General features: G+C 42.1%; 1 protein-coding gene across 1 annotated transcript in view; it reads right to left on the bottom strand.

The window, feature by feature from the left end:
* MAPK6 (mitogen-activated protein kinase 6) overlaps nt 1-27442 on the bottom strand; it is a 98069-nt gene that overhangs the window by 64461 nt on the left and 6166 nt on the right. The window lies entirely within an intron of this gene.

The following is a 27442-nucleotide window of genomic DNA, read 5'->3' as shown; positions in this document are numbered from 1 at the left end:
CAGGAAGCACTGAACTCGACATAAGTGCTTGCCCAGGGGCATATCCTAGATTTTCAGACATCCAGAAATCCCCAACAATTTTCCAAAATGTTAATCTTCTGCTCAGATAAAACCTGTAGGTAGAAGAAAACGATATATCTGGAGAAAAGCCTCCTGTTTGATAGCTTATTCTCATATCTCAATATCTAAGTCTTTGAGAAGCACAGATTAGGTATTTTGTATAGTGTGCCTCGGGATAACTTTCACCTTGAAGATATCAATGTTACAGCAGTCTCTTAAGATTCATAGCTACCAGCTCCAGATGCTCACCGTTAGAAGGCACTGCTCAGCAGAAACTGACAACAACTGGTGAGAACTGCCCTGAATTTATCAGGCAAGTCCTAAAGTCTCCTATTCAAACAAATTTTCGAATATTTCAATAGATATTTTGGCCACCTTTGGATTACCCTCAGCCTTCAAGGCCATGGTCTAAAACAACACATCTCATTTCTTCAAGCTAATCATTCTGTCCTCTGTTTAAGGCCAAACAGCAAAGACAGACTATGTCTTAGAGTAGCAAACACAGGAGACATGAGGCTTAGTAAAGCACAGAAGCTTAACAGAGAGGAATGTGCTCTCAGTTGCCAAAAAATATCTTTACAGGAGGAGTTGCTAATAAGCACTGTAGGCCAGAGAGCAGAAAGAATATCATCTGTTTAATTTGCATCTGAACTGGTTCTGAAGAAGGAACTGTGGCAGGTACCAGATGAGGATATCCTTTTGATCTAAGATGCTCCCAAGCCCTAGTAAACTATATCTACAAAGAGAAACGAAGCCATGTGACCTAGCATTTAAATGTCAGAACAGGGACTCACTGACTTTCTGTTAAATGTCAACAGAAGCCATGCAACCACCCTTTCCCTTGGCTTCCCCATATGAAAAGGACATTAGCACAAGATCAGTGGCCTCCCCCAGGAAAATGGACAGGAACTCAGTTTCAGCAAGAAAGGCAGCTGTTAAGCTTAACATCACAAAACGGAGCCCTATTGCTAGCACTGTTGACAATCCTCACAAATCTGATGCGATTGCTCAATAAAAGTCAACAGTAAGGGCACAAAGATATGCATGTTGCTGTCTCTTAGGAGATCTATAATCAGTATTGGGCTAGGACTAGGGCAAAATACATTTAAATCAACAGCAGACACTGCTGACAGCCACTTAAAACTCTCCTCCAAAACTAGCTCTCAAATTGTTTTCAGGCTGTGAAGATCAGCAAAGAGAAGAATATACATTCGCAACACTGCCTCATCCACAGCTCAGAGGCAGGCCTAACTCCCGACCCCTACCACCACAGATAGGAGTGACTGAGAGCATATTTTCATAAATGAGCACAAGAGAGACATTTCACTTTCTCCTCGTTCCTGGCATCCTGGCCAAAGATATCCCATTTAAAAGAACCCCTTTGGAAATGCAGAGTGTGGATCCAACTGATACAAGTTCCAGCAGCTTCACCGAGACCAATGAATGTCACACTGCTGTTTCGGAAAGTTACAGAAGCATGTAGACAACCTGTGCCCTTCCTTGCCATAACGTTTAGATAAACTGCAGCAAAACTCCTTGTAGAGTACTAAAGCAATATTCCCACGGTGGGGGAAAGGGACGTAAAAGGTAACCAGCATCTTAGTAGCCTGGATCTGCTTGATCCTCCTTGACCTCCGCTGGGCACCGCCCAACACACACTCCCCCCCAGTTCAACCGTGGCCTCAGCAGCCAAGGGGCAGGCTGCCGACAGAAGGGCTGTGCTTAGTTTCAGCCTATTTTACTGTACCACCTGCCCTGCTGCAACTCATAGCTGAGAGCTGGGGTGGAATCTCGTTATTAGACCTGGCTGAAAAATGTCCAGCAAACACTGAATACTATGACTTCACATAGCACTCTCCATTCGTGGGAATGTTTTTGACAAAATTACTGAAATGGGCCAAAACTCCAAGCCAATGAGAGACACTGGAAAGCACAAGTGGATACTATCAAGAGAAATTTTAGCAGCACTGAGAAATCCAGCATTACTCCTACATTACAGGTTGAATCGAACAATTATAGTTTTGCACTCTCAACCAAGGGACACCACACCTTGTCTGGACTCTTCAGAATGCTTCCTTCTGTCCATGAGAACGATCTTTGTCCTACACGGCAGCTGTTTTTCCTCCATGAGCTGATCTCATGCAAGCGGTAACCTCACTGGAGTTGTGACATGGTCAGATATAATGAAGAATAGCTAGAGCAATCTCTCATTGTGATCTTACTGGTATTTAGGCACAGATCTTCATACCAGCCCAGCTAGTAGCTGATGGAGATGCTAAAAAGCAACACAGCTTTTTAAAGTCACTGATGTGAGAAGGGGGCTGGTAGGTATTTCTACAACATTCTGAGGAGATAAATGCTGACTATTAAAGTCAGACTTTTCTTATTAGGCCTTCTTAAGAAATATAACGTAAACAAAGACACACAACGATATAACAAAAAACAAGGAAGCATCAGTCTTAAAAATTACTTGTAGTCAACTGTAGTCACTGCTGAACATCAAAGTTCTTTTGCAGCTTTGTTGTCTCAAACCCAGAGAGGTAAATAATATGTTGTGCTGTAGCTGTTTGTTCTTTAGGACAAACATGGGGTATTACATTTTCATTCAAAGATACAATCTTGAATGCTCATGAGGTGTTACTTACAAGAAGAAAATATATACAGCAAGGAAAGCCATATGTTATCAGCAATAAATAAAGGAAACACAGCCAAAGTGTTTGAAAAGACTTGCGCTACTACTGAAAATGAACTTAAAAATTACCTTGAAATCATTTCTGAAAGGCTCTTAGAACAACACACACAGACAAATACATTTGATAGTTCAGGAATCCTATTCTTGGACTCCTTAAATAGATTCAGCTCTCCCTATAAAGCCCATCCCCGTTCACTGCATTTTCCAAGTACACATTTTTCCATCTAAAGTATCTTCTGAGTAGTCTTTAAAAATAAACTTCACCTAATTGCTCAGAGCCTTTGAAAGATATATGTTTTTGGAAATAATCCAGCTCTTATGATCATCACAGGAGCAGTAATACAGCCAAAAGAAAATACAGTCCCTATCAATTTCCAATTTAGTTACCAGTTAATCAACCTCACATTCACTACACAGATCAGTTTTATCAATTTTTTTTTTTTATTTACACCATTGTTGCCTAGTTTATTCACTCCATATTGCTTTCTGCAAGTAAGATTGATCTGGAATATTTTTAGAAAAATTCACTGTTTACTTAGGGCTTCTTGCTATAGTCTTTGAATCCACCAGAATTCATCTGAATCTCTGCTGTCTGCAACATTTGCAAAAGCTGTAGAGACTAACATCAATAAAGTAACCTGCAGTTCTCAACATATCGCATTGCCCTGAGTTGAAGGGTTCTGTCAGCTGGCATAGCTTCAAAGAACTGTTAGAACAACTTTATACCAAAACAAGCTAATTACCTCACTCTACATCCAAGATGGGCTCTCATACGTTACTATATAGTCAAGGAGAAAACTGTGGCATCCCTAAAGATCTAAAGAAATTCTCAAACAAATCACTGTTGTATATACACACTTGTATAGCAGAACTTTAAAACACTATGATATTTCAAAGCCAATAAGTGAATTTAAAAAAGAAAACCACTAAATATCTAACATTATGAAAATTAATTATAAGATCAAAAGGAGCTTTAAATTTGACGCCACTTTGCTGTCCTCCCACACACCCACCCACCGAGCACAAGAAGCCCCTTCATTGCCAGGCATTGCCCAGACCCCACCCACCAACATCTTTACGCTTATCTTGAAACAGCCTCCTCTTGCACCAGGCAGAAAATCTGCATGAGCAACAGCACAGAGTACTCCAGAAGAAACAGCAGCAAGAGCTGGAGAGCCTAGCCTAACCGTATCATTTGCCACTGCAGGCCACATCTCTTGCCTTTGGGTTTCCTTACTCTTCACCACATCAGGCTCATACAGTATACTGCAAAAGACTCATCTCCTAAAAATACATAAGGTCCACAGCAGAGGCAGTTACAAACATATCTCATGTATCACTTTTCCAGATGAGGGAAGCAACAGGAAGTCATAGTTCAGCTTATTTGTGAAAAATTATCAACTTCCAGATCAGGAATTTTTTTTATTTGTTCTTAAACTTCAACCCAGAACTCTCTCTCCTTCTGGATCACAATCCTATTTTTTTCTCGTTAGTAACTGATACATGCTGACCTTAACTATGCAATAAGAAGAACATGCTTATGATTCTCAACAGAGAATCCAGAAGAAAAAAAAAAATCAATTAACAATGACTCAGCTTAACCAGTCTGATAGCTGCGAGGAATTTCAATAATTTTTAAGACTGCCTTATACTATTTGCCATATCCTGGAGCCAAAGTCAACATTGCTTTCACAAAGCACTAAACTGTAAGGCTAGAGAAAACTCAGCGATCATTCACTGTGACTTCCAAAGGGCACAGGACTTGCTTCACAGCTTCAGTGTGAAGGTTCACACTTGAATTTCCATTTATTTCTAACACTTTTAAATTGTAATCAAAATTTACAGCAGATGCCCCCAATCTGAAGATGAGTGGAATCCAAAGGCCCAGGCTGACTTGTTAGGCTACCCAGAAGGCTCTCCCACATGCTCTAACTTTGAAAAACAAAATAAAACAAAAAAAAAATCACTGGATCACTCTCACTCATTTCCTGAGTAACAAGGAAAGTATCTGATCCTGACGCTCAAAGAGCTGCATAACGAGCAAATAGTCTTCATGTTAGAGGTTGTACCCTCACTCTCAAATATCTTACACAACTATGATCCTTGGCCAAGATCACAAGCCATTTTGCAGTCTTTGCATCCAGAGATCACGCGTCTCATGCACTGCAACTCCCTTTGTCCTGTGGCCAAGGCTTTACGGACAGGAACATAACACCAGTTATAGCTATCAAGTGTAGTACTCGCCCTAAGATAATTCACTTTATTGGAGTTATTCACTGCAGCACATGGGAACCAGTAACGAGGGAGGACAGAATCTCTCCAATTTATTCTCACTTCAGCCTTGACCATTCACAATCAAGAATCAAGCCAAGCTGGCAGGTTGGTTGATGATACACAGCTCTAAGCAAAGCAGAGTGTAGATTAGCTCTCTACGGGGCTAGTAAAAAAACATTTCAAACAAACAGAAAGGTGTGGGGGGGGGAAGCTACCACAAGGTCTAACCAGCAAACTAATCTGACAGGACTTGGATTTCCTCACTGAGGTGCAGACATCTATCATTAGAAAATGCAAACTTCTTAACCAGTTAACTGACCATTCAGGACTTTCTTTCAGTATGTGTAGAAAAAAAGGCTCAGTGTATTTTCAAATCTCGTGGTGCATTTCTCAAAGAAGCAGGACACCCTACATGCTTTGTGTTTGTATTTTCCTTTGGTTTTTTTGCAGGTTACACGGATTAACACTGTCAGTAGATTTTTGTCAACACTGACTAAAGACCATCACTGTAGGGAGACTGAGAGAAAAAGGACCCTCTGCAGCTCTCAGCAGCCTTTACAGAACCAATCCAGAGTTACTAAAACTTTCAGAATAAGCAGAGCCCAGCAGGAACATTTTTTGTTCTAATATACCATACCCACCATAATTACTTATAAAATCTGTGGTAGTTCAAGCTGGGAGCTAAAGACACCACCTTTTGCTGACTATTGTTGAAAATTATTGTTCTGATTGTTAAGAGTCTTCTACATTCAAGCAGAGACAAATGTTAATAAAAAGGACTTATTTCCGAAGGACGAATACATAATTTTAATCCATGGAATCTGAGCTTGTAAATTCAATGGGATCCATAAAATGAGAGTAAAGAATAACTATAAAATTTGCATTAATAAGCAGCAGATGATGAGATCGTCACTGCAGGCCCCAACCATGCTATTTGGGAACAAACATGGAAATCCAAGGTTCTCTTCCTTGGACTGCCTCTAAATATCTGTCTTTCTCTACTCAGTAACCTTTCTCAAATATAACAGGTTTAAGTACACCTCCTACTAAAAATGCGTTGGAGCGAAACAGATCAAATTCTGTGCTTTTTTTTTTTTTTTTTTAAATTATTCCCAGGTCATCAATCAAGGTAAAGTAATTCTGTGAGAACTAATTTTACTTCAGAACATAAAATCAGCAATTGGACTAGACTGTGGGAGTGGATTTGGTATATGCTCGTTGCATGCTATAGCTGTGGATGGCAAAGCTGTCTGATCCTTAAAAGTCTACAGAAAAATCTTTGTGTGCGGAGAGAAGGTGCTCACTATGAACTGCCAAACGTCAAGAGCTGGGGGACGGGGGGAGCGGATCCCATAGAGGAGATGGCAGGGGTCCTCTTAGCCACAGCTTTTGATTAAGGGATTCAGCCCCTACTGTTTCAATGTGACCCAAAGGCAAAGGCACCAGCCTCAAAGACCCTGTGCCAGCAAAAGGAACTCTAGAGCAGCAACCAGTCTCTTTGCTCCAATTTTCTTTCTGATAGTTACCAATTAACCCCAGAAGCTCTCTCTCTTTTTGGGGAAAAGTTAAAATTATAATATCCCTTCATTTGAATTAATGTAAAATTATTATTTTGGATTAATGATAAAGAGGCTGCTGTTTGAGAACAAAGATGCCTTTCAAAATAGATTAAGCTAGTCCATGATAAAACACACTCAATCCTGGAATATGAATGACTATATGGCAAGCTAATCAGAAACAGTTTTAGTGCAATGGTCATTTCAGAATAGCACCCTGAAATCTTACACAGCTCTGATTACTTTTCTGCTCCTTCTCTCCTTTTCTCACTGGTTTTCCTGCTCTCTCCTTCACGCATGCACAACCTCTAGTTCAAGCAATACCCAACAAATCCCTTCCATCTGCATGCCCTGATTTTTGCAGGGTGATGTGTGTCAGGTAGGGGATCAACTACTGTTTCACACTGCTTCACAGGAGTTTAACAATTGCTTACAACCTTTTTAACAGACAGTAGGATTTTTGCCATCCAGCTCCAGTAATGTTTCGGCTGAGCCACAGTGGTAATAGTGCCCTAGTTTTAACAGAAGGAAATAGATTTCAGAAACTCAATTCACATAAAGTGACACAACAAACTGACGTCATAACACAGGATTAGCGCCCTGGTATCTTAGTTCCTTGGTAAATACTTTAAATCAACAAGTTACTTGCCTTAATTCCTGTTCTTCTGGAGATTTGAATTCATTTTTGCTTTCGAATAAACTTTCATGGAAGATTTTGAGGCACCTGGGAATAATCCAAGATGAAATTAACTTAACACAGTGTAAATCCTGAATGGTAGCATATGTACATACCAGAATACGCAGTGAGGAAACCAACATTATTCTCCTAGTATTTGAATGCACTAAGCAAAACCAAGCCCCAGCCCAGCACACCTTAAAGTCAGACACTTCCAGCTAGGCAGAGCACACACAGTTGACCGAAAACTTCTTCACAAACAACCTTAGTACTGCTGAGAGGTTAACCATGGAGCCAAGTCATGCTGTAGACAGGAGAGAAAAATGCTGCCCTGGCTTGATCACCCAGAACTGTTTGTGGCAGAGCTGACAGCATTACAGAGACAGATTTCTTTTTGCTTTCTCAAATTCATACACAAGGTTAAGGTTATTTGGTACTCATGTGGTACTCATGTTTACTATAAGAATATTGTGAGCCTTGTCCAATCAGTTCTTACCCAAATGATGAAACATTCTTCTGTACATCCAAATTCATCTTTATTACAAAGCAATTGGAACAAGATTCTTACGTATGGATCTTCCATCGCTACTGCACACAGTTTCAGCTCACAGAAAACAGGGCAAGTTTATTTCTGCTTCTAAAAACTCCCAAACAAGCAAACAGGAAAAAACTCACAACCCTCAACCTAAAAACAAACCATTACCAAAATGAAAAATTTGCCATGAGTCACTTAAAGAGCTTCGGGGACTCCCCACAATTTCTTTGATTAGAGAGCATAACCATGGATTTACATGCAGACATACAAAAGGGACCTGAACTAGGAAGAAACAGTCTCTTTTTCACTTGAAAGGATGGACACTACATGAGCTGTGAGATACAAACGGCTCTCAAAAGACTGTAAGCCTAGCTACATGTTATTTATCCTGTGAGGGTAGTGAATTACAGCAGCATTTGTTCTTGTCTGCTGTGGAGAGGAACAAATCACATTGCAATCGAGTCATAATCCTGTGTGTTATAATCCTTCCAAACAAAAACAAACAAGGATTTCCAATGAAAATGCTTCAGTCTCACCTGTGCATGCCACAGCAGGCTGGAAGGCAGATAGGACACTGCGGCATTATGATGCAACGCCATGAGGGGGTAAGGCTTGTTGTTGGGAGATACCTTCAATGCCCCAGCTGCATTAAGATTGCAAATACATCACCAGAGTCAAAGGCAAGCGCTGGATATTAATTTACATCCTGACATGCTACAATCAAGCAAGAAACTAGAAGGACAGTGAAAGCAACCAAGGAGAAAAGTTGCTCAAGGAAGACTGAGATATTAAGATCTGAAAGTCCAAAGGAAGCCTCACCACTCAGTAGTGGCTGTCAACACAGGGAAACAGAGAATAAATAAGTTACAAGGGCAAGAAAGAAAACCAAGACAAACTGCTCGCAACAGAACTTGGTTAGTTCAGTTAAAACTAAGATGAAAACTTCCTGAGAAATCCATTTAGACTGCTTTTTCTCCTGTGTTTCTGAGCCTACAGAAAGCTTACCACATTGCACTGTGTTATTTTTTTTATAAAGCAATTAATACAGTTTAGCTTGTCTGAAGGCAGGGAAGACGATCAGGCGCACTGAGTTCTCTCTAGTTAGTTCAAACAACAATGAAGGCTCAGTCAAGACCACATCACGCTAGCGTTTCTCTGTGCAATGCTCTCATAAAGCACAGGAAAGTCACGTTGACTTTAACAGCCATGTGCATTTATCTTGCTCCTAGTCGTATCAGGTTGCTACATGTCACGGGAGAGTGAGGCAATGTGATGCCTGGTGTCACATTGTGTTGCAGTTCAAAGAAATCCAACTTCTTTACAGAAGTAAGCAATTACCTGAGAACAATGGGTAGGTACAGTAACTGTAGTCTTGGGTGGGAGCCTTGATGTGGATCCAGCAATGGGTGTGAGGGCTGACTGAGTGGAATAATGCTTGGCTAGCTAGAATAGCAATAATTAGCTGCCTTATTTAGTAGCTTTGCCTCTCAAAAGCGTCTGAATAATACGAGTTTGCTCATTTTAGTTATCTGCTTAAACAAGGCTAGAAATCCTTAAATTAGAAAAAGTCAAAACACCTACCAGGAGAAAACACAAATCAGGGGCTGAGAATATTCAAAGGCAACAACATAACTGGCGCAAAGGCAGCTACAATATGAGAGCCGAGATCTCCAAATAGCAGCGTTTACAGGACACGAAGCAGCAGGGCTCCCTTGCACTGCAGACACCCCTAAAGCACAGCTGTTTGGGGTCTAGTAGAAATGTACCCGCAGCAACGTAAGATCTTACCATAGACAACTGCATATGTATTTACCTAGTTTCTTACACTAATTCCTGTAACCTGCGTTGAAGTTCATGTTGTCATGAGAAACCAGAGTGCTACCCTACTTGAACGAACCAGGATAAAGCCACTTGAGGTACGCCCGGCATACTGACCATCAGACTTTATATCTGCTGACTTACAAGAATACTAGTCTTTTTTCTTCTTTTGCCTGCTCAGACATGTTAAAGTTATTTGCTGCATTTCATCCAACTTTACACGGTGCTGTAACAGCAAAATAAGAAACTTCAGTAATACCTGGGACCTAAGACTGCTCTGTAATCCCAATGCAGCGCTCTTCCAATTTGTGGAGATTCTTCACAAGAGAGAAATCAGAGATCAACTGTCTTCCCTTTTCTTTCCATTTCTGAAGAGCTTCATATGTCTTCATCCCACAATGACAGTCTGTACTTGCAAACTATCACCTCACAGCATGTCAGTACTTACAAAACGGATTCAGTGTGCACCACTAATACTGTTATACCAAAAGTGAACAAAGACACAAAGTCATGAGGTATCTTCTCCAAGCTATATACTGAAACCACGACCACTCTCTTGTGGCAAGAGTGACTTTCCAAATACACACCAAGTCCAAAAGACAATGAAAGGAACAACATGCAATCAACCCTCCACACAAAGGGAGTTCAACTTCCTTAAAACAAACAAACAAACAAACAAATAAATCTCTCTCTCTTCCTCCCTTCCCTCACATTTGTTAGCGACAAACATTTCTGAGATTATGGCTGGGGAGAGTTTAATTTCATTTAACAAAAGAGACTTTCCACTTCTGGGTCATCCATTCTCCATGCAGTGTTGTCCAAAAACCTCAACGCCACACATTATCCATTAAGAACTGCACACTGTAGATGTTGTTTGCAGCAAGCAGAATAACCATTATTTGGATGTAGGTCAATAGCAGCATTTGTCCCTGCTGGGTGCCGTGCCTGAATGGGCCCTTATTGCACAAACAGGACTTACCTCACAAAGCCCTGCTTTGAAGCATTGATCAAATAAAAGAAGTGATTGTTCCCACTGCACTAAGCGGGAAACCTCACTCCAATGACCGGAAACAAGATATTACAGCACAAATTTCAAAAAGTGTTGTCACAGAATACGCCTCCAAACTGTTGCCCTTCAAGCTGTGACATTATTAGGGGGCTATGAAACACCTGTTAAGGATGAACCTTCATTAGTCAAGCTTCCAAGTAACGTTTATAGGAAAATAGTTATTTTAAACTTTACAACTCCACCTATACACAGAAGTTACACATACAAACATACAAATGACAGTTCCAAAACCAATTCATTTTTGACTGAAGGAGACTTGGTGCCTCCAATGGCAGATCTGAGGAAACGTTCGTAAAAGTAGAGGTGGGAGAGTGACTTCTTTCCATTAGCACTGTTTGCCTGTACACCCTTAACTTCCAGCATCAGTGCTTTGGACTAACTTGGCCGATTCTGTATTAAAGTAGATGAGGGAGCATTCACTTACGTCCTCCCTGATGGCTCTGCTACAAAGGCAGGAGCTGGAAGAACGTATTAGTCCGAGACCAAGCCCCTCCGAGTCCAAGCCCAACCAAAGTACACTAATTTTCAGTAGATAACTGTACAGAGAGGATTTTGTGCTGTATTAGTTTAAAATCACTTCTTTGGCTACACTGGCACAAAACTGCTTGCAAGTCAAGCCTCAGAAAAAATATTTCTGAAGACCAGTTTCACTTGAAGAGACACAAAATCGGGATTTACGGCACTGTTCTGCTCTGGCTTGAAAGACGGCATTCCTAATCCCTGAAGCAGCCTTATTCCTGTGTCAGGGCTGCACAGGAACCCTCAAGATACAGCCTACAACTGTATCTCTGCACCAACTCTCCCAGCTGCATCCAGGGCTTTCTGAGCAACCTTGCACCACCACAACAACTTCTATTCCCAGTGGGCACAAAGCCTTGACAGGAGTGCAACTACTCATATTATCAGGGAGGAACAGACTTACCAGTTCCTGATGGCTAGCTGTCTCTGGTCTAAATATACATGGGGTTGAGTGCTGCTTTGCAGAGGGGATTTATCTGCACCAGCAGTTTGCAGGGAGGATTCTCAGCTGACCACCAGTTTTCCAGGGCTGGCTCTCCCCACCCCCAGTACGGAGATCATGTTGGTAATGGAAAGACACTTGCATGGAGCTGAAGTCTATTCACATCAGCTGCAGTTTGGACCTTAAAAGTGCACTCAGGTGGCAAAACATGTTCAGCCTCAAGTATCTTCAGGACACACTGCAGTCAGAAACCTGGCTCATCACCCATTGCTCCTGACTGGCACTCATTAGTAAGCCATCTCAAGCACACCACTGAAGAGGATGAGGAGATTTCTCCAGACAACGGAGAGCTGCTTAACTATTCACTGCAGGCAAACCAATCCAGGCTAGAAGGGCAGTCTGAGTGTTAGCAGTTCTCTCATTTGTAGGAAATTTTCTCTAATCAGCAATAATTGGGAACCTAGTTTTAAAGCAAGCTGTGTTCCCAGCTAGCTTAAAAGCTGAGGGGCTTTAAAGACTGATTAGCTATATTTGCTGAATTAAAAACAGCAGTCCAGTGAGTATGGCACAGAGCTCGCTCTGTACGCCCTGTACTCTCCCTGAAGCAATTCACTGGAGAAAAGTGAATTCATCTGAATTGTATTTATGAAGGTTCCACTCTTAGGACTCTTTTAATCTCAAATTTCTGAATAACTAACTGTATAAAACACTTATGTGCAAGACAACCAGCAACACAAGAACTTATTTCTGATGTCAAGGTCATCCAAACCCACACAAATTTAGCTTGTTAGCTAGAAAGCTTGCTGGCCACGTTTGCATGAAAAAGAAAAAAAAAAAGCAAAATTGAGGATAAATTATGGGAAGAATTCGTGAATTGGCAGAGAAGGAAGTGCTATTTAGGGCTAAAATTAATGGTAACACTACAAGGAGATTCTTGGAGAGATTTTCCAGTTATGCCGATGGGCACTGGAAAGGAATCAAAGCAGACAGATTCCTACAGGAGCAAAGTGTACTGATTGTTGAGTAGCTTAGGTAAATTGATCCTATGGGCACAAACAGAGCTCCTAAATGCCAAACATTTGCCAAAATGCAGGCTAGAGCTCTCTGAGGCTCACAAACTGACTGCAACCTGTCCAAGACCTACTTAATGTGCCATGTAGGAGTTATAACACTCATCTCCCAGCAGGATTCCTGCTGATGGTCTCAACGGAGAGACAAAAGGCCAACTATGGCACTGCCTGAGTCTGCTTCATGACACTATGCTTCTCCGCAGTGTTTCCTCAAATGCTAGGTTCTTTGCAGATGCTACCTACGTCACTGTGGACTTCCCCTGTAGTAGAGGCATGAGCACAGGAAGTTCAATGGAAAGGGAGGTGGGAGTTTTTGTGATGATTAGGAGTCCTTTTAGTCCCTAAAGCATGCCTAAATCTGGACAGAAGACTCCTCTCAAAGGAGGACCACGTACCACCAACAGTTCTTTGCTCTCTTTTCTTTTCCAGTTCCCTCACTCTGACCCTATGGGCTGCAGTCACATCCATACTTATTAATATTTTGTCTTTCACACAACGCAATTTTAATGAAGAAAGAATTCTAAGGAAGAAGGTCATCTTTCTTTTTTTCCAACCTCTCCACAACTCTTCTCAGGGTTCAAAGAGGCCTGTATTTTTCCCAAGCACTGATCAGAAATGAAAACACAGACAAACTGCCATTTGACCAATTACACAAAACAAAAACTCCTTCAGCAAGGTATGATTTGTGGATTGAAGTTTTTCCCCCCCTTGCTTTCAACAATAAACAGAACCCCAAAATCTCTTCCGGCAGCTTATCACAATTTAGCTAACCTTAATCCTTAAAAGACTTCTCTATCTCAGTATACCAAGGGAGGACTTTGTCAGGGACTTTCCAAAAGCCCTCAGCAAGTCGGTTACATACAGGGTACAGCACAACCTTCTGAATCTCACAAAATGTCTGAGGTGCCAGGATGAGAACTGGTGAGCTGGATGTCAGAAACAGAACAAGCCTGGGCATTATTTCACTCCAGACCTTTTGCCAGGCATCTGGAAGCTCATCACGTTGTTCCAAGTGCATGGAAAATGCAGATTACTTCAAAAAGACCACACTACTCCTCATGTTCAGTCTTTACATGGTCCTGGAGAAGTGGCAGCAGCTCTATGGAGTAAATTGGAACTGGTCAATGAAACAGAAGTGACAGAAAGTAATTCATAAAATCCCTCCTGATTTTCAGCTGCTTCTTCACAGACTACACCTCTTTTGCCCTCTGAGACATGCATGAGCATCAGACCAAGATGTGTGCAGTCCAAGGGATTGCAGAGGACGCTATGAATTTGTTTGGAGAAAGCAGACTACATGCATTCAGTAACGAAGCACATAAAGTGATCCCTGTCATAGGCTTCTTTGGTAGTTTTTGTCAATTCATAATAGCTCGTGCCTTTTTCTTGCTTAAGAAAAGAATATTATGATTAATCTAACCAATTTCACAGATGAGAATACACTCATGAAAATACCTGAAAATCCAGAAAACTTGATAGGCAAACAGAATATTTTAATTATACAGCAGGATAAACTCCACAACCATCAGACAACACAGCCAGGTTAACTTATTTGCACTGGAGCTACATCTTGTAACGCAATCAAAATTAGCTGCTGCCTGGAACTCAAGCTCTATGAAAATATATCTATACCTCTTCGAGTAAGCCGAACATCATACACAATTACTCACCAGCACACTTAGAGTTAACCTCTGTGCATTGCCCTCTAAAGCAAAACTAGTTTCAAGATGCATTTGTTTAAACAAGTTAACAGAAATGTCAGAGGCCATTTCACCAACTGCGTATGACGACAACCACCTTCCTCCTCTATCAGCAGCAAACAATTACACACTGGGAGACAAGAGTTTACTAATGTTGAGTCAGAGTAGGGAAATTCATCCAGAAAATACATGCAACTGAAAGAAGGAAAAGATAGATTTCTCTGCTCTCCCTCCCCGCTCTTCCTCTCTTCCCTCAAATAATATGAGCTAAGTAGAGAAAGCCTTTTCTATTCTGGCTTGAAAAGCCCCATAGAAGAATTTGGCGCATCCACAGACTCATCTGTTCCGAGAACTCACAAATGAGCATTGATAATAAACTAGATGTCTGGATAAATCCTATCTGAGGTTAATGACCTCCTGTTATGTCAGTGCAGGACACTATTTTCCAGGAGTATCAGGAAACAGCAAGTCCTTACAAGGATGGACTTGTGCATAAAGCACAAGAGATCCTGGAGCTACTCCAAGATCAGGAGCTCTGGACTTTCTATGATAGCATGTACAAATCATGCTGGCATTTCCTTCAAACCATAATTTTGACCTCAGGGGACCTTGGAGGCTGCCTTCATTCACCTTTATAAAGGACCTTAGGCCAAAAGGCTAGCTTAGTAATGGACATGGTAAGTCCTTTATATAATTTTATTTTATTTGACTGTAAGATCAGAAAAAAAGCCATCCCTTCAATGTTTAAGTACAATTATAAACACTCACTAATAGTAGTGCACAAATAGGAACTTAACAGCACCATAAACAACTGACAAGATCAACTCTGAAACGCAGAGTTCTCTCCCTTGTACACTCCTCCTCACCACCTTTCCTCTTTTCTACACCAGAGGTGGCTTTTGCAAAACTTTCTTAATGTCAGAAGAATCAGTATATTTCCTCCCTGAAGTGGCACGTTCCTACACTGAAACCTTTTAGAGAAATCACTCTGCCAGTAGCTCCTGCCTACAAGTAATAGAGGAGCTCTAGTACCGGCACTGGCAGTAGCATGTCACAGCCATACTCGGATTTTAACCGACGATGGAGATGACACAGCTCTAGTGCCATGTGCTTCCAGTATCAAATCTCACCCAAGCAGCAGCAGCAGCGCTCTGTACCAAACACTGTTTCAAGCTGATTTTAAGGTCAGTTCCAAGAAGGGACAGGGCAATAGTCCAGTCACAGGACAAAACAGTCTTCGTGATTTGGATGTGGATCATGAAAACAAATCACATTTCAGTCGGTCACAAAAGACAGCCGTTGCCAGCCAGGGCCCTGCACTGGTGTTTTCAGGACTACATTCAACAGTGTCCTGACCTAATAGACTGAGCACCAGTTCAGTATAAATAGAAACAGGTAAAGGAAAATATGGCTATGCCCTACTTTGCTCTGGAGTTGATTTCCACTTAGGACCATGACACAGTACAGGGCTTCAGTGACAGTTGTTTTGCTTTCCTGTCCTTTCCCAGACAGAAACCCTGTCTGTTGGGGAGACTCTGCAGCACCTCTCCATCCATATTTAAAATGCCATTCTGAAAATAAAACCAACCTCCTAACCCTCTCTAGTTTTTAGGAACAAGACTTACTTAAACCACCACCAAGAAAATACACAATTCTGAAATTTGTAAGCACACATTTAACTTCTGATTTTCAGAAGAGGATGAGATGCAAAGAGGTATTCTGGTAGAATACTCTTTCCGTCCTTCCAAAAGGCTAACCATAAATAACTGAATATTCCAGCCTCTTCCAGAAAGAGGGGTAGAGCCCTACTCTACCTTCCTCTCCCTCAAGTAAAGAGGCCATGTTTAGATTACTCCTAAAGTCAGGAGACTTGAGCAATTTCTTATTAAGGAAAGTACAGGGTTTTACTAAATCAGAAAGGCTACAAAATTCTAGGAAACTGTGACAGTGAAAGTCCCAGTCTCATTTTGCAAATAGACCTGTTTGTGTCCCAACTTTTCTAGATGAGCACTGTAAAACATAGCCTTGATGCGTACAAACACCCCTGTAATAACAGGCTGTGAGAGTGGCATTGCGGAAGAGTGCTTGCTGAGTTGTGAAATGGTTCGGCACACCGGGCACAAGCGGGCTGTCTGGAACAGGCGGGCCTATCATCCCTGCCTTGGTAATGCTCAAGAAATGCATTAACCTGACTCTTATTTATACATTTCATTTTGGATTGTTACATTGTGCTAAAATGGAAGTCTAATAAAATGTTACCTATCTTACCCACTTACTTTTCCCCCAAGGACCCACTCTGCTTTTAAAATTCCCTCCCTGATCTCATCTCCCGCACTGGGGTGTTGTGTCGATTAATTAGTTAATGTCTGTAAGGTGCTTTGAAGATGAAACGTGCTAAGTACTCAGCATTAAGCATTATTATTAAAAAAACACCAGAGGCTCTGGCAATGCACTTCGGGGCAGGTGATTATTACAGTAAAGTCACTTTATCCTCTTGCCTCAGAACTACCACCACCTGAGGCATGCTTCAATTATTCAGAAGCATACGGCCTGTCTCGTCTTATAGCTTAATTATAAAACAACCTCTAGTCAATCATGCAGCAAGTAGTGGAGTAGAAAGGCCAGTCATCATTCACGTTGCACATAAACCACTGGTGTGACAGCCCAAACAGCAAATTCGGCCTAGTGCCAGAGCAAACACAATTTCAATAATGTTCCCAAATGCAATGATGTTTAGGTGAGGAGACCCCCTGTGGCAAATAATCAGGCTGCAGTAGAATTATGTCAGAAACTATAAATAGACCAAAAATAGGAAGGAGAAATAAGTTACAGGAAAATTCAAGAACAGAGAAAGTGCAGCAGCAGCAGCCAGAAACGGTGGAGAGCAACACAGCTACGGGCTCTGACCGCAGACCCGGCTGCAGCAGCGCAAAGAAGCATTACCCTCCTTGGCTACTCTTCTGGCTCCTCCAGTGGAAAATGCCTTTCCTGGGTCTGCATCTCAGACAGCTCGGTTCCCAGTTCCACACAGACAACTGCCAGCAAAGACGGATTTTCACTAGGATGCCGGACTGGGAACTGAAGTGCCTGCGAAGCAGGCACACGTTCCTGCTGCCGTGAAAAGCCCAAAGGGCAGCTGGAGGTTACACCGTGCAACTGCTGCAGCTGCCTGCTCTGGGACAGGGAGTCAGGGCTTGAGGACCACCAAAGCACTGGAGAGCACCAGAGAGGCCTTCGCAGAGGGGGGCCTCCACTACAAACAGAAGTGCAGGAGCTACCAGCACTAGCGGTGCCAGCAGGACTGCTCCCAAGAGGGTATAAGACCCATGTGAAGCTGAAGAACATTTTTAGCCCTCTGCCTTCCAGCTCTACGCCTTTGTATTTTTGATACATAAAAAAGTAAAACACAGAGTTTGGGTTTCCTCAGTAATGAGGGAAACCCATTAAAATATTTTTCTTCTCCCTGCCAGCACAAGACAGTTGCCTGTTAGCACTTTATATAGCCAAGCCCATTTCTCTGTACCTTTTCTTTAAACTCATGCTCCTTAAAATATTATAGTTGTTCTTTGTACATATATATCTATCACATACTCCAGAAGGAAACAAGCTGCTCGTCAAGCTAATAAATAGATTTATCTGTTACAACTTCTACACTGAAATGAGCTAAGAAGCTTTTTTCAGAACAATGATACAATCAAAATACTGAAACATCTGACTTATTCCCCAGCTTGAGCCACCTTACAGCAGAGGCAGCAGACTGGAACTGTGCTGAAACACTGACAGGACAAGCAAAGGGGAATTTATTAACAAATGAATTCCTGCTATTACAAACCACTTCCACGTCACTATCAAGGCTTTTAAAGGTTCCTGGCAGGATAAGACATCTCACTTGCCTTCCCAAGAGTACAATTTAAGGCTCGATTCCCATGATTGCTAAGCTCTTATTGCAGTTCCCATTAACCGTGGCAAAAGCCATGAGTGTTTAGCTCTTCTGAAATAGTCAGAAGAGTTTGATGTATGGAGAGGGGGTTAACCAACCCCAGCTCCTACTGAGGTCTCAAGATGCATCCAGTAAGTTTCTGCTCCTGAAGTGCAGGGGCAAGCGTGAGTACGTGCTCGGAGAAGCACGTGCAGCCCTGAGTTCAGTAGGCTTTAGAGCAGGTGGCTCTTCTGAACAGGGACGGGAACGGGTTGCACCTGCCAAGAAAGCTCTGACTCCAGCTCTTGCCCTTGCAGGTGTAGTTATCAAAGGCAGCCATGATTACAAAGAGCACACCAGATCCGTGATACTTTGGGACATGTCTAATCACAGCCTTAGCCTGCACAAATCCAGAAGACAACTGGGGCAACACACTGATGTGCTCGGGAAGGGCTGGATCTCTCAAAGCTCTTACAGTAGCAGAAATGTCAGTCCTAAATTTAACTGGTGATAGGAAGATTTGATAGACATCTACCCTCAGTAGAAGGTGCTTTACAGAAACAGCAGATTCTTCAAAGTAATTCTCCTGCATCACCACAGTTCCTCCTCCTTATCTAAATGTGGTATTAGCCAGTCAGCTATTGATGCTCCCCAAGGATTTAATTATTTGCAAGAAAGCACTGTTTGCTACAGCCAGCAGACAATGCAAAGCAAGGTCTGCTGGTATCAGACTCCAGGCAGTTTTACAGCTTGATATTAGAAGAAAATTGCATGAAAAAAATCAGTCTTGTTGCACATGATCAGATTAATGCAGTCTTTGGGCACAAAGTTGAAAGCTCTTCAGTGAAGGAGAGGTCATGTTATTGTTTCCCAAATGCTGCTATAAACTACTAAGTCAAAACCAAATCATGATGCTCTTATTCAATCTCTAGCGACTGCCAGACTGGCACAGACTTCTGTGAGAGGTCTGTTTGAACAAGGCTATTTTTGACTCTCCACCTGGAAAAAGAGAAACAAGGAAAATTTTGTTTCAGTACAGTCTAGTCCCACCACGTGGTTCTGACTGATCTGTGATACATTTCCAGAGTTCAGCAGATGTTTGGGGGAGTGATTGCAGCCTCCCATTCAGCACAGCAATACACAACAACAGAAAGATCCCAAATAGAGGTCAAAAGAAAAACAGTGTAGGAAGTTAGATGTGAAGATGAACGATGCAGCTAGATAAATTAATTTCTCTAGTGTAAAACATATTTGGCACAAGTTTTTTGCCTGCTGTGATTGTAAAGATACTGTAAACGCATTTCTCAGAGAGCTAGGGTTCATGTTTGCACAGTTCAGTGCTCTCTGTACTGAAATAATTTATGGTCGTCTTTGTCCTGGCTAGTTCCTTGAAATGAAAAACTTAGAAAGAAGCACTCAGGGGGCTGAGAACAACAACAAAGCTTGTGAAGTCAAGCCCTAAATCCTCTGCAGGATCCACTCCAGGGGACAAAGACAGGTAGCTTCTGTAGTTGCATGTTATACCCCACCTATTTCCCATTGCCAGCTCAACAGACAAAGGATACTGGACACCTGGGAAAGAAAGAAACAAGCTCAGAAAAACGTGGCACAGGATCTCTTAATTCCGCCTCAGGGCAAACGGGTTTGTCATTCTTACAGGATCCTTTTCTATCAGGCTGACAATCATAGATTTATGCATATGAAGATATACTGGGACAACAGGTTGAAGACCCCAGAGCCACAGACCAAAACGCATATGCTACACTTTGTCCACTTCTTCCACATCAGTGCTGCTACATTCAGTTTGCAGCAAAGGAAAGCTATTTTTATTCCTTCTATTCCAGAATTCCTATCAGCACAGAAAGATAACAGAACAAAGGTAACAACTGAAGGATGACAAAAACCCAAAACAGAAACAATCCTTTGCTTTTTATGTAGCCCAAATATTGATTACACAGGAGAAAGATTTGGTGCGAGTTCCAGCTTGCTGTGGATGCTCAAAAGACAAAGTCCCCATAACACAGACCTTTTGGCTGTCAGATGTTTCAGAAAGACAGACTAAATATAGTCATGACCATAAATACATCCCACTGACTGTCTGCATAGAGTAAAACACTATGCATGGGCTGGCTAAATATTTATTTTAGTATTGGTGTCATCTATAGGATAAATAATACCTGCCTACCCAAAACTGCTGCACTGCTATAATGGCTGCTATGCTACGGAAACTTAGTTTCAAAGCTTACTATGTAGAAACAGCAATTTCAGAGGCAAAGTTGCTAAGGTCTAACAAGCATAGACTAAATGGCATTAAGGAGATAACATGGGCTCAAATTACCAGACAGGAAAGAGGATGGATAAAGAGTCCCTGCACATATGCTGGCTTCCCCTTTGGAAAATAAAACAAGCATCATTTTGCAGAACTCCCTCCTGACTCTTCTGGACAGAAGCTTCCAAATACATAAGCAGAAAGGCGCCTGCAGCCACAGGGTAGGAGGCACACCCCCACATTCCTAACCCAGGAAGCCAGCCTCCCCCTTCCTACCGAGGCGGATGATCATACCAAATACAAAACTAAACATTTCCTAGTAAGACTTCTCGTGTAGGACATAACAAGAACTTCTTGGTCAAAGGAGTGGCACACTAACCTTGAAGTTTTTCCCATAGAAGCTAGCATGGATTTATGAAACTCAGGTCCTTCTACTTTCTATACAAAGCAAACTACCCATTTTATCATTGAAATCAGAGCAGTCTGTAAGAGGGGAAGCACACACTCTGCAGCTCATTGAGTTTTGTTCTTATAAAGGACAAAAACCAAACCTAAGAAACTCCTTTTCTACAGAAAGTTGCATTTTTGTCTGGGCATAGAATACCCAAAATACTAAATATTTTGGAAGATGTATAAGTAAATTGGTGTGGAAAACTGACAGCTGAAAAATAACGTAAGTTTATTATTTTTGTCAGAATCTTCAGTCTTGTGCATTGTTCCGTTTTCTAATACAAAGGAAAAGAAACATTGGAAAAAAACAAAAACATGCCCCCTCCCTCTAAAGGGTTGACAAAAACAATCTGCAAAAAAAATCTGCAAGAAAATGGCCTGATCAGCCTGTACGAATGCTGCAGTAGTTACTGCCATGACTTGCACATACAAGGACTTTAAACCTGATTGCTACTGTAATGATGAATCATTGCATAACTGAAGTGCCATTTCCAAAGTGATCACCCTCCACCGGTTTTTCAATTCCATGTTAGTTTTTCACTGCTGCAACTCTAGTTGCTACAGAACTTTCATAAACACCCTAAGGTAATGACCTAGCTAAAGATGACTGTATTTATAGTGCTATTATTTCCCCTTTAGTACATTTCAGAGCACAGATAGAGCAATTGGACCCCTTGAGGATTCTATCCTAACATATCTACTATAAATATTTATCTGAGTGACTTAAATTTAGCTTTAGTTAGGTCTTTCAGGGACACACTGTGGGCCTTAGCTTGGGAAACCAGAGAAGCAACTCAACATGACCTTCTCATTTTCAAGCCAGTTTCCCCTTAGTATTGCTGGATTAAGTTACCTGTGACTAACCTATTTGGTATGGCAGTTTAGTGTCACTGTTTTTCTCAGAATGAATGTCAGGACTCAAAGTCCTTGATAGATGCTGCATCTATTGCTGAAGTTGAGGGTGGAGAACATAGCAGATTTCATCCTGTTTTCATACCTCATAAGACCCTTTGCTACGACAATGAAATGCCTGGCAACGCCCAAATTACTCTTGTTCCAAAGAGGCAATCCGCTTTCTGTCTAGTACAGATGCAGTATATTCCCATGAGAGAAAGATGTCCAAGTACTAGAAAAGAAAAGGAAAAAAAAAGGCAACATCTTGGAAGTAAGCAACACACCTTCTGGATAACGATCCTTGGCCTTGCATATGCCCACAATGATGTGTGTCTATGAGGTTCACACCTTGCCCTGTAAACTTGAGTCTTGCAAACAGCTCTTGTCTCAGACAGAGTTTCTCAACAGATGCTAAATTCTGCTTACTCGTATCCACATTGTCTTTCTTGGAACATCTGTGCAGCACTAACATTTCTGGGAACACATCCCAGGCTCCTAGCACTGCTCTTCTTGGAACCATCCTTCCTCAAACAGCCCTAGGGGTAGAAGCTATTTTAACCCACCACTGCACAACAATTACTGGCACAGGGCGATGCTCCGTTTCATGCATCAGATACTTAGTCTCAAGCACTTGATTTCAGGCAGCTTTTGGGAGTGACAGAGCCATACTAACATACCGCACAGAAAAGGTGAAGGAGAAGACGACAAAAGATTTGGACAACAATCACTGCAGTAATTACTGCCCTAGCTTTGTGGATACACTGCTGCATTCGGACAGAGAGAACCAACACAGCATGGTGGGACAATACTGCATTGCAAATGTTACGAAGTTCAACAACAGCTCCCAAACATCTACCGGAGGACACAAGGCTTCAGCTCCAACCCTCCCCTGTCAGATTTTAAGGGAGCCACAGACATTGCCAATGGTCACTCTTGAGTTAGGCTTCCACAGCCTGCTAAGGGTCTGTAACTAGACAGTTTGATATTTGCAAGCCAAGGCCTAGGCTAATAGACTAAGGTAGTGCTCCTTTAAGGATGTTACCTGCCTTCATCAGCTTCAAGGATGGTCTGATACCAGAACTAGTTTTCAGAGGAGTTTTCCCAACTATACTAGTATAAGTACCCTTAGTACCACTGCCCTGAGGATGCTGAGGTAGCCCAGCATGGTCTCCCCAGCTATTAACAACAGATTAACCATAACAATTAACTTGAAATCTTGCCATGCAACAGCTATTTAAGCGTTGCTTCGTTGGCAGGAGGAAAAATCAAGAAGGATCTTGATAAACTGCCAAACTAAGCGATATTTAAACAATAGTCTCAGATTTGCTTCCCTGTTCAGCACTGCAGAACTGCCACAAGGCTGGAGGAAAAAAGAACTGAATCACTTGTATTTTTGCTATTACAGGCAGTTCATCTTAGCAGAAAACGTAAATACTCAATGGAACCTTTGCCAAAAATACACTGTCTCCTCTCCCCAGTTTCAGGGTGGAGACGGATTCCACAGAAACACGCTTGCAAGGCAAGTAACCATCTCAAATGCTTTTTTAACATTAGCGTATGCTGCCTACTAAAGGATGACACATTTCACAGATGAAGGAGTTTAGTTCAGGAACAAATGCTCTCCTTTTGTTTTAGAGGATTTTTCTTTTTTCAACTCTGATTATTTCAATAATTTCATTTACACTGCAGCCCCACAGGCAATTTTATCAGCCAAGTGGTGTGAGGGCAAGGCGAGGCCACTGGAGCAAGGATAGTTTTGTTGTATGGTTTTCGTTTGTTTTGTCAAAAGGTTTGGTTGCTGAAGAAAACATGATACTGAGCTACACCTTAAGTCGCATTTTGTTTCAGTGAAATACTTTCATAGACTGAAATTCACTTGTGTTCTACCTACACAGACCACTGTTTTAAGAAGAAGAGGTGGAATCCCACCCTACCAAGCGCTAAGAGGTGTGAGACCAATGGTGGTTACAACCACTGAGGTAACAATAGAGGACATTTAGCTCTTGGCTTGTGACTTTTAAATCCCTCCTCCTCCAAACAATTTGCCTGATTCTTGGTGCACAAGAGGGTACGAGTAGCACAATCTGCCACAGGAACTCTCACCATAACTTCCACCTAACCTAAAGGCAACCACTCACAAAGAAAATGAAAATTCGCCGTGATTTTGGAGCAAGGTGGAGTATAGCACGCGTTAGCAGCAAGAATGGCTGACAATTCCTTTCTCACCCAACACCCCACTGCCCCTTCAGCTGCTAGTGACACAGCTGTTTATGGGGCTTCATTAACTAATGAACAGATCTAGATCTTAACAAAATTAATAAAAGCAATAAAGACAAAATCATTTTTCTTTTTAATGCAGACTTGCTCAGTGCAGAGTCCTACAAGCAGTTGCATCAACACAAGGTGGAAGTTCACTGAACTCCAGCAGGAACAAGCAGCCAAGGGTGGTGCAAGGGTTCTGTAAACCATTGCCACCAAAGTGCCTGTACTGTCAAACTACACCCACATTAGCCCTCTGCAATAGCAGCCCTGTCCTTCACCCCACAGCTTCCCACAGAACAACCACAAGGGTGACAGCAGTACTTACAGGGTTGAGGCTCAGGGTGCCTTGCAGGTTCCCTGCTGACCAAGTCCCCAGAGAATCCTCCCAAGCTGTGCAGTGAAGCAGAGCCAGTCACATCTGCAGTCACATCCTGGAGCCCCTCAAGGAAAGCCTCCTCTCCCCCCTTCCTCCATGTAAAGCAGGTCGTCATGGAAAATAACAATGTTTTGGGAAGCGATCATGTGAATGGTGCCTCCTAAAGCTCTGCTTACCAAAGACAATATTCTGGAGCACTACCCAGATCACAGCTTTACATCTTTTGCTTGTCACAGCCTGTCTGCATGGACCCAGCGGGACCCCATATCTCCTTAATGACTGTTTCAAAAAGAAAGTAAGGTTGGATGTATCTATAAATACAGCTGAAATCAACATGCTTGCCACATTTCCACTGACACCGATTAGGAGGCTTCTCTGCTTTCCATGCCAGATAGCCAGGAAACACAGAGTTGGGCTGGTGGATTGGGGTGAGCTGGCTGCTATGGCCACTCAGAACCTCCAGGGGAAAACATGGGTTAAAATACTGAAGAGGTAGCTCTGAAAAGCTAGAGGGCTTAGAGGCACTTGAGGGGCAAGGTGGTGCAGAACAGCCAAGAATAGGTGTGGACAACTGTGGGATTGTCTGTGGAAAACAGTCTGCATTCAAGTCCAAAGCTTCTGAGGAAACCACATCTGCAATGCAATTTGACCATGCACAGGCAAGTTATTACTCTGAACAGATCTGCAGGCCTGATCTTCACCTTCTAAGAGGGAAGCTGGGATTTTCATCACAGATATTCACATGATAAAAGTACAGCTGGGCAGCTAATCACCTACAAGAGGCATAAGTTGACTATTTCAATTGCAATTCAATAAATATTTCCTTTGGAAAAAATTCTTATGTGCTAGGGGCTTCCCTGCCGCTTCCCCATGTACCTATCCATATTGCAGCCTGCTGCAACACTCAGATCACCCATCATCATCTAAAGGGATTTCAAAGCTGTATATGCCCAGCAAGCTGCCTTCAGTGCTGTGAAAGGACAAATGCTGCTCTTATGGGGAACTTGATTCAAAGCAGGCCGATGGCTAACAACTACAGGTGGAAGATAACGGAAGATCTTTTAAGTGCACAGTTTTCTGTAGTGTTTGATATACAATTCATATATAAGATATATATTCATATAATTAAGCCTAAGCATTCTGTGAAAAAACTTACCTGGACCAGTAAAAATAAAGCAAAATCCACCAGCCCTGACATTCTCCTGCAGGGGAAAGACCTGCAGCAGTACAGAAAAAGTCTCGTGTTCTCCCAGCACAACTTCCTTTAGATCGTTCCCTGGAAGGGAAAACAACTGTCCAACCTGCAGGTGCTCAGGAGTTGCCTGATGAGGCAGGCAGTATAGAACTGACTTTTCTACACAGCTGGTAAGCACACTGTTTGAGCACGTTAACAGGGTGACACTAGGACTAGCAAATAGCCCCAAGCGCTGACTTCACTCGCAACCTGGTTCTTTCAGGTGAAGATACCTGCAAAAGATATAAAATCCATAAACGATTAGGGACTAACGTGAACTTCTTAAACTGATTGTTGCTGGCAAAGCTTCATGCAGCCATACACTGCGACATGGCTAGACTTCTACCCTCCAAACAATCAAAAAGGCACCTCCCAGGCCAGCTGGCTTTCTGCTGAAGGTTACCATTCCCACAGCTCTGTCAGCCAGAGAGGTTGTGTAAGCGCTTCCAAGTCAGCTTGAGGCAAAGCTAGCCAGGTTAGCTGAAGTCACCACCAAGCACATATTCACATGATCCACTTGACTAGCAGAACTATGGTAATCTCCAACTGGCAGGCAAAAATAAATGGAAATATCTTTAACATGCACAATCAGTGGCTCTCAGTGGCTCTCTATGGCTTTCCTAACTGGATGGCTGGGAATTGTTTTAACAGAACTTCAAGTCTCTAACAGATCCTCTAGACTGTTTTCTACTTCCAGTCCACCCATCACACCCTGGAGGTGCACCGCTGCTGGCTGGTATGCAGGAGACCTTTGTACCCTGCATCAAACACAGGTGAAGCAGAACATAAAGCCCCCTTCAGCAAGCTTCTAAACAGGACTACATCAATCTCCCGGAGGTCAAACACATTACATGATAAGAAACAGCAGCATTCGCTGAATAATTTATTTGATAAACTGGAGTATTTGATCTGGAGTATTTCTGGAGTATTTGATCAGTTCGACTGGCTACCATTAGTCCTGCTGAATCAACAGGCCTCATCAGAACGTATGCTCTAGAGAAAACATGCAGCACTGCGACAGGTTAGGAAAGACATTTACTAAATCAAATGCATACCCTACTTGTTCCTCTAAGCCATAATGAGGCATACATGGAAACCGAAGCAGCTAAACGCATACTCTTCCTGAAGTGGCTGTCTGTGCGTACACAACTTGTGCCTTCAAGGTTTTTCCATTAACATACCCATGTATATAGCTATAAGTCAAAATGAAAGAGAACAGGGCAGGCCAGCAGAGGAGTAAAAGAAAGAAAATACACTGTAGGCCATTTTGCAAAAGGCTGTGATTAACTATTATCAATTGAATGACAGAGAGACTCAGAATCTTAGTCATCTACAAAGGGATGGGGAAGTAAAAGGTTAGAGCGAAACAAGACTTTTAGCTGAAAACACAAACAAAAACGACAGAAAAATAATTTTAAGAGATTAAATTCTTTGCTGAAAACAGACTTAGATCCAAAATGTATAGCAAGCAAAAGAGGTAAACAATAATATTGACTTCCTTACAGAAGTTAGGAAACCCAAAGCAAAATAGAGGAATATAACAGTGAAGAACACAATGTACCCTGGCAAGGTCAAGGGCTGAACAGATGTACAGGTAATTTCCTGAGGCTATTCAAAGAGCTGATGG

Source organism: Struthio camelus, chromosome 12, assembly GCF_040807025.1.
Source record: "Struthio camelus isolate bStrCam1 chromosome 12, bStrCam1.hap1, whole genome shotgun sequence".
Classification (NCBI taxonomy): domain Eukaryota; kingdom Metazoa; phylum Chordata; class Aves; order Struthioniformes; family Struthionidae; genus Struthio; species Struthio camelus.
Note: the sequence above shows the minus strand (reverse complement) of the source record. Positions and strands in the feature narration are given on the sequence as shown.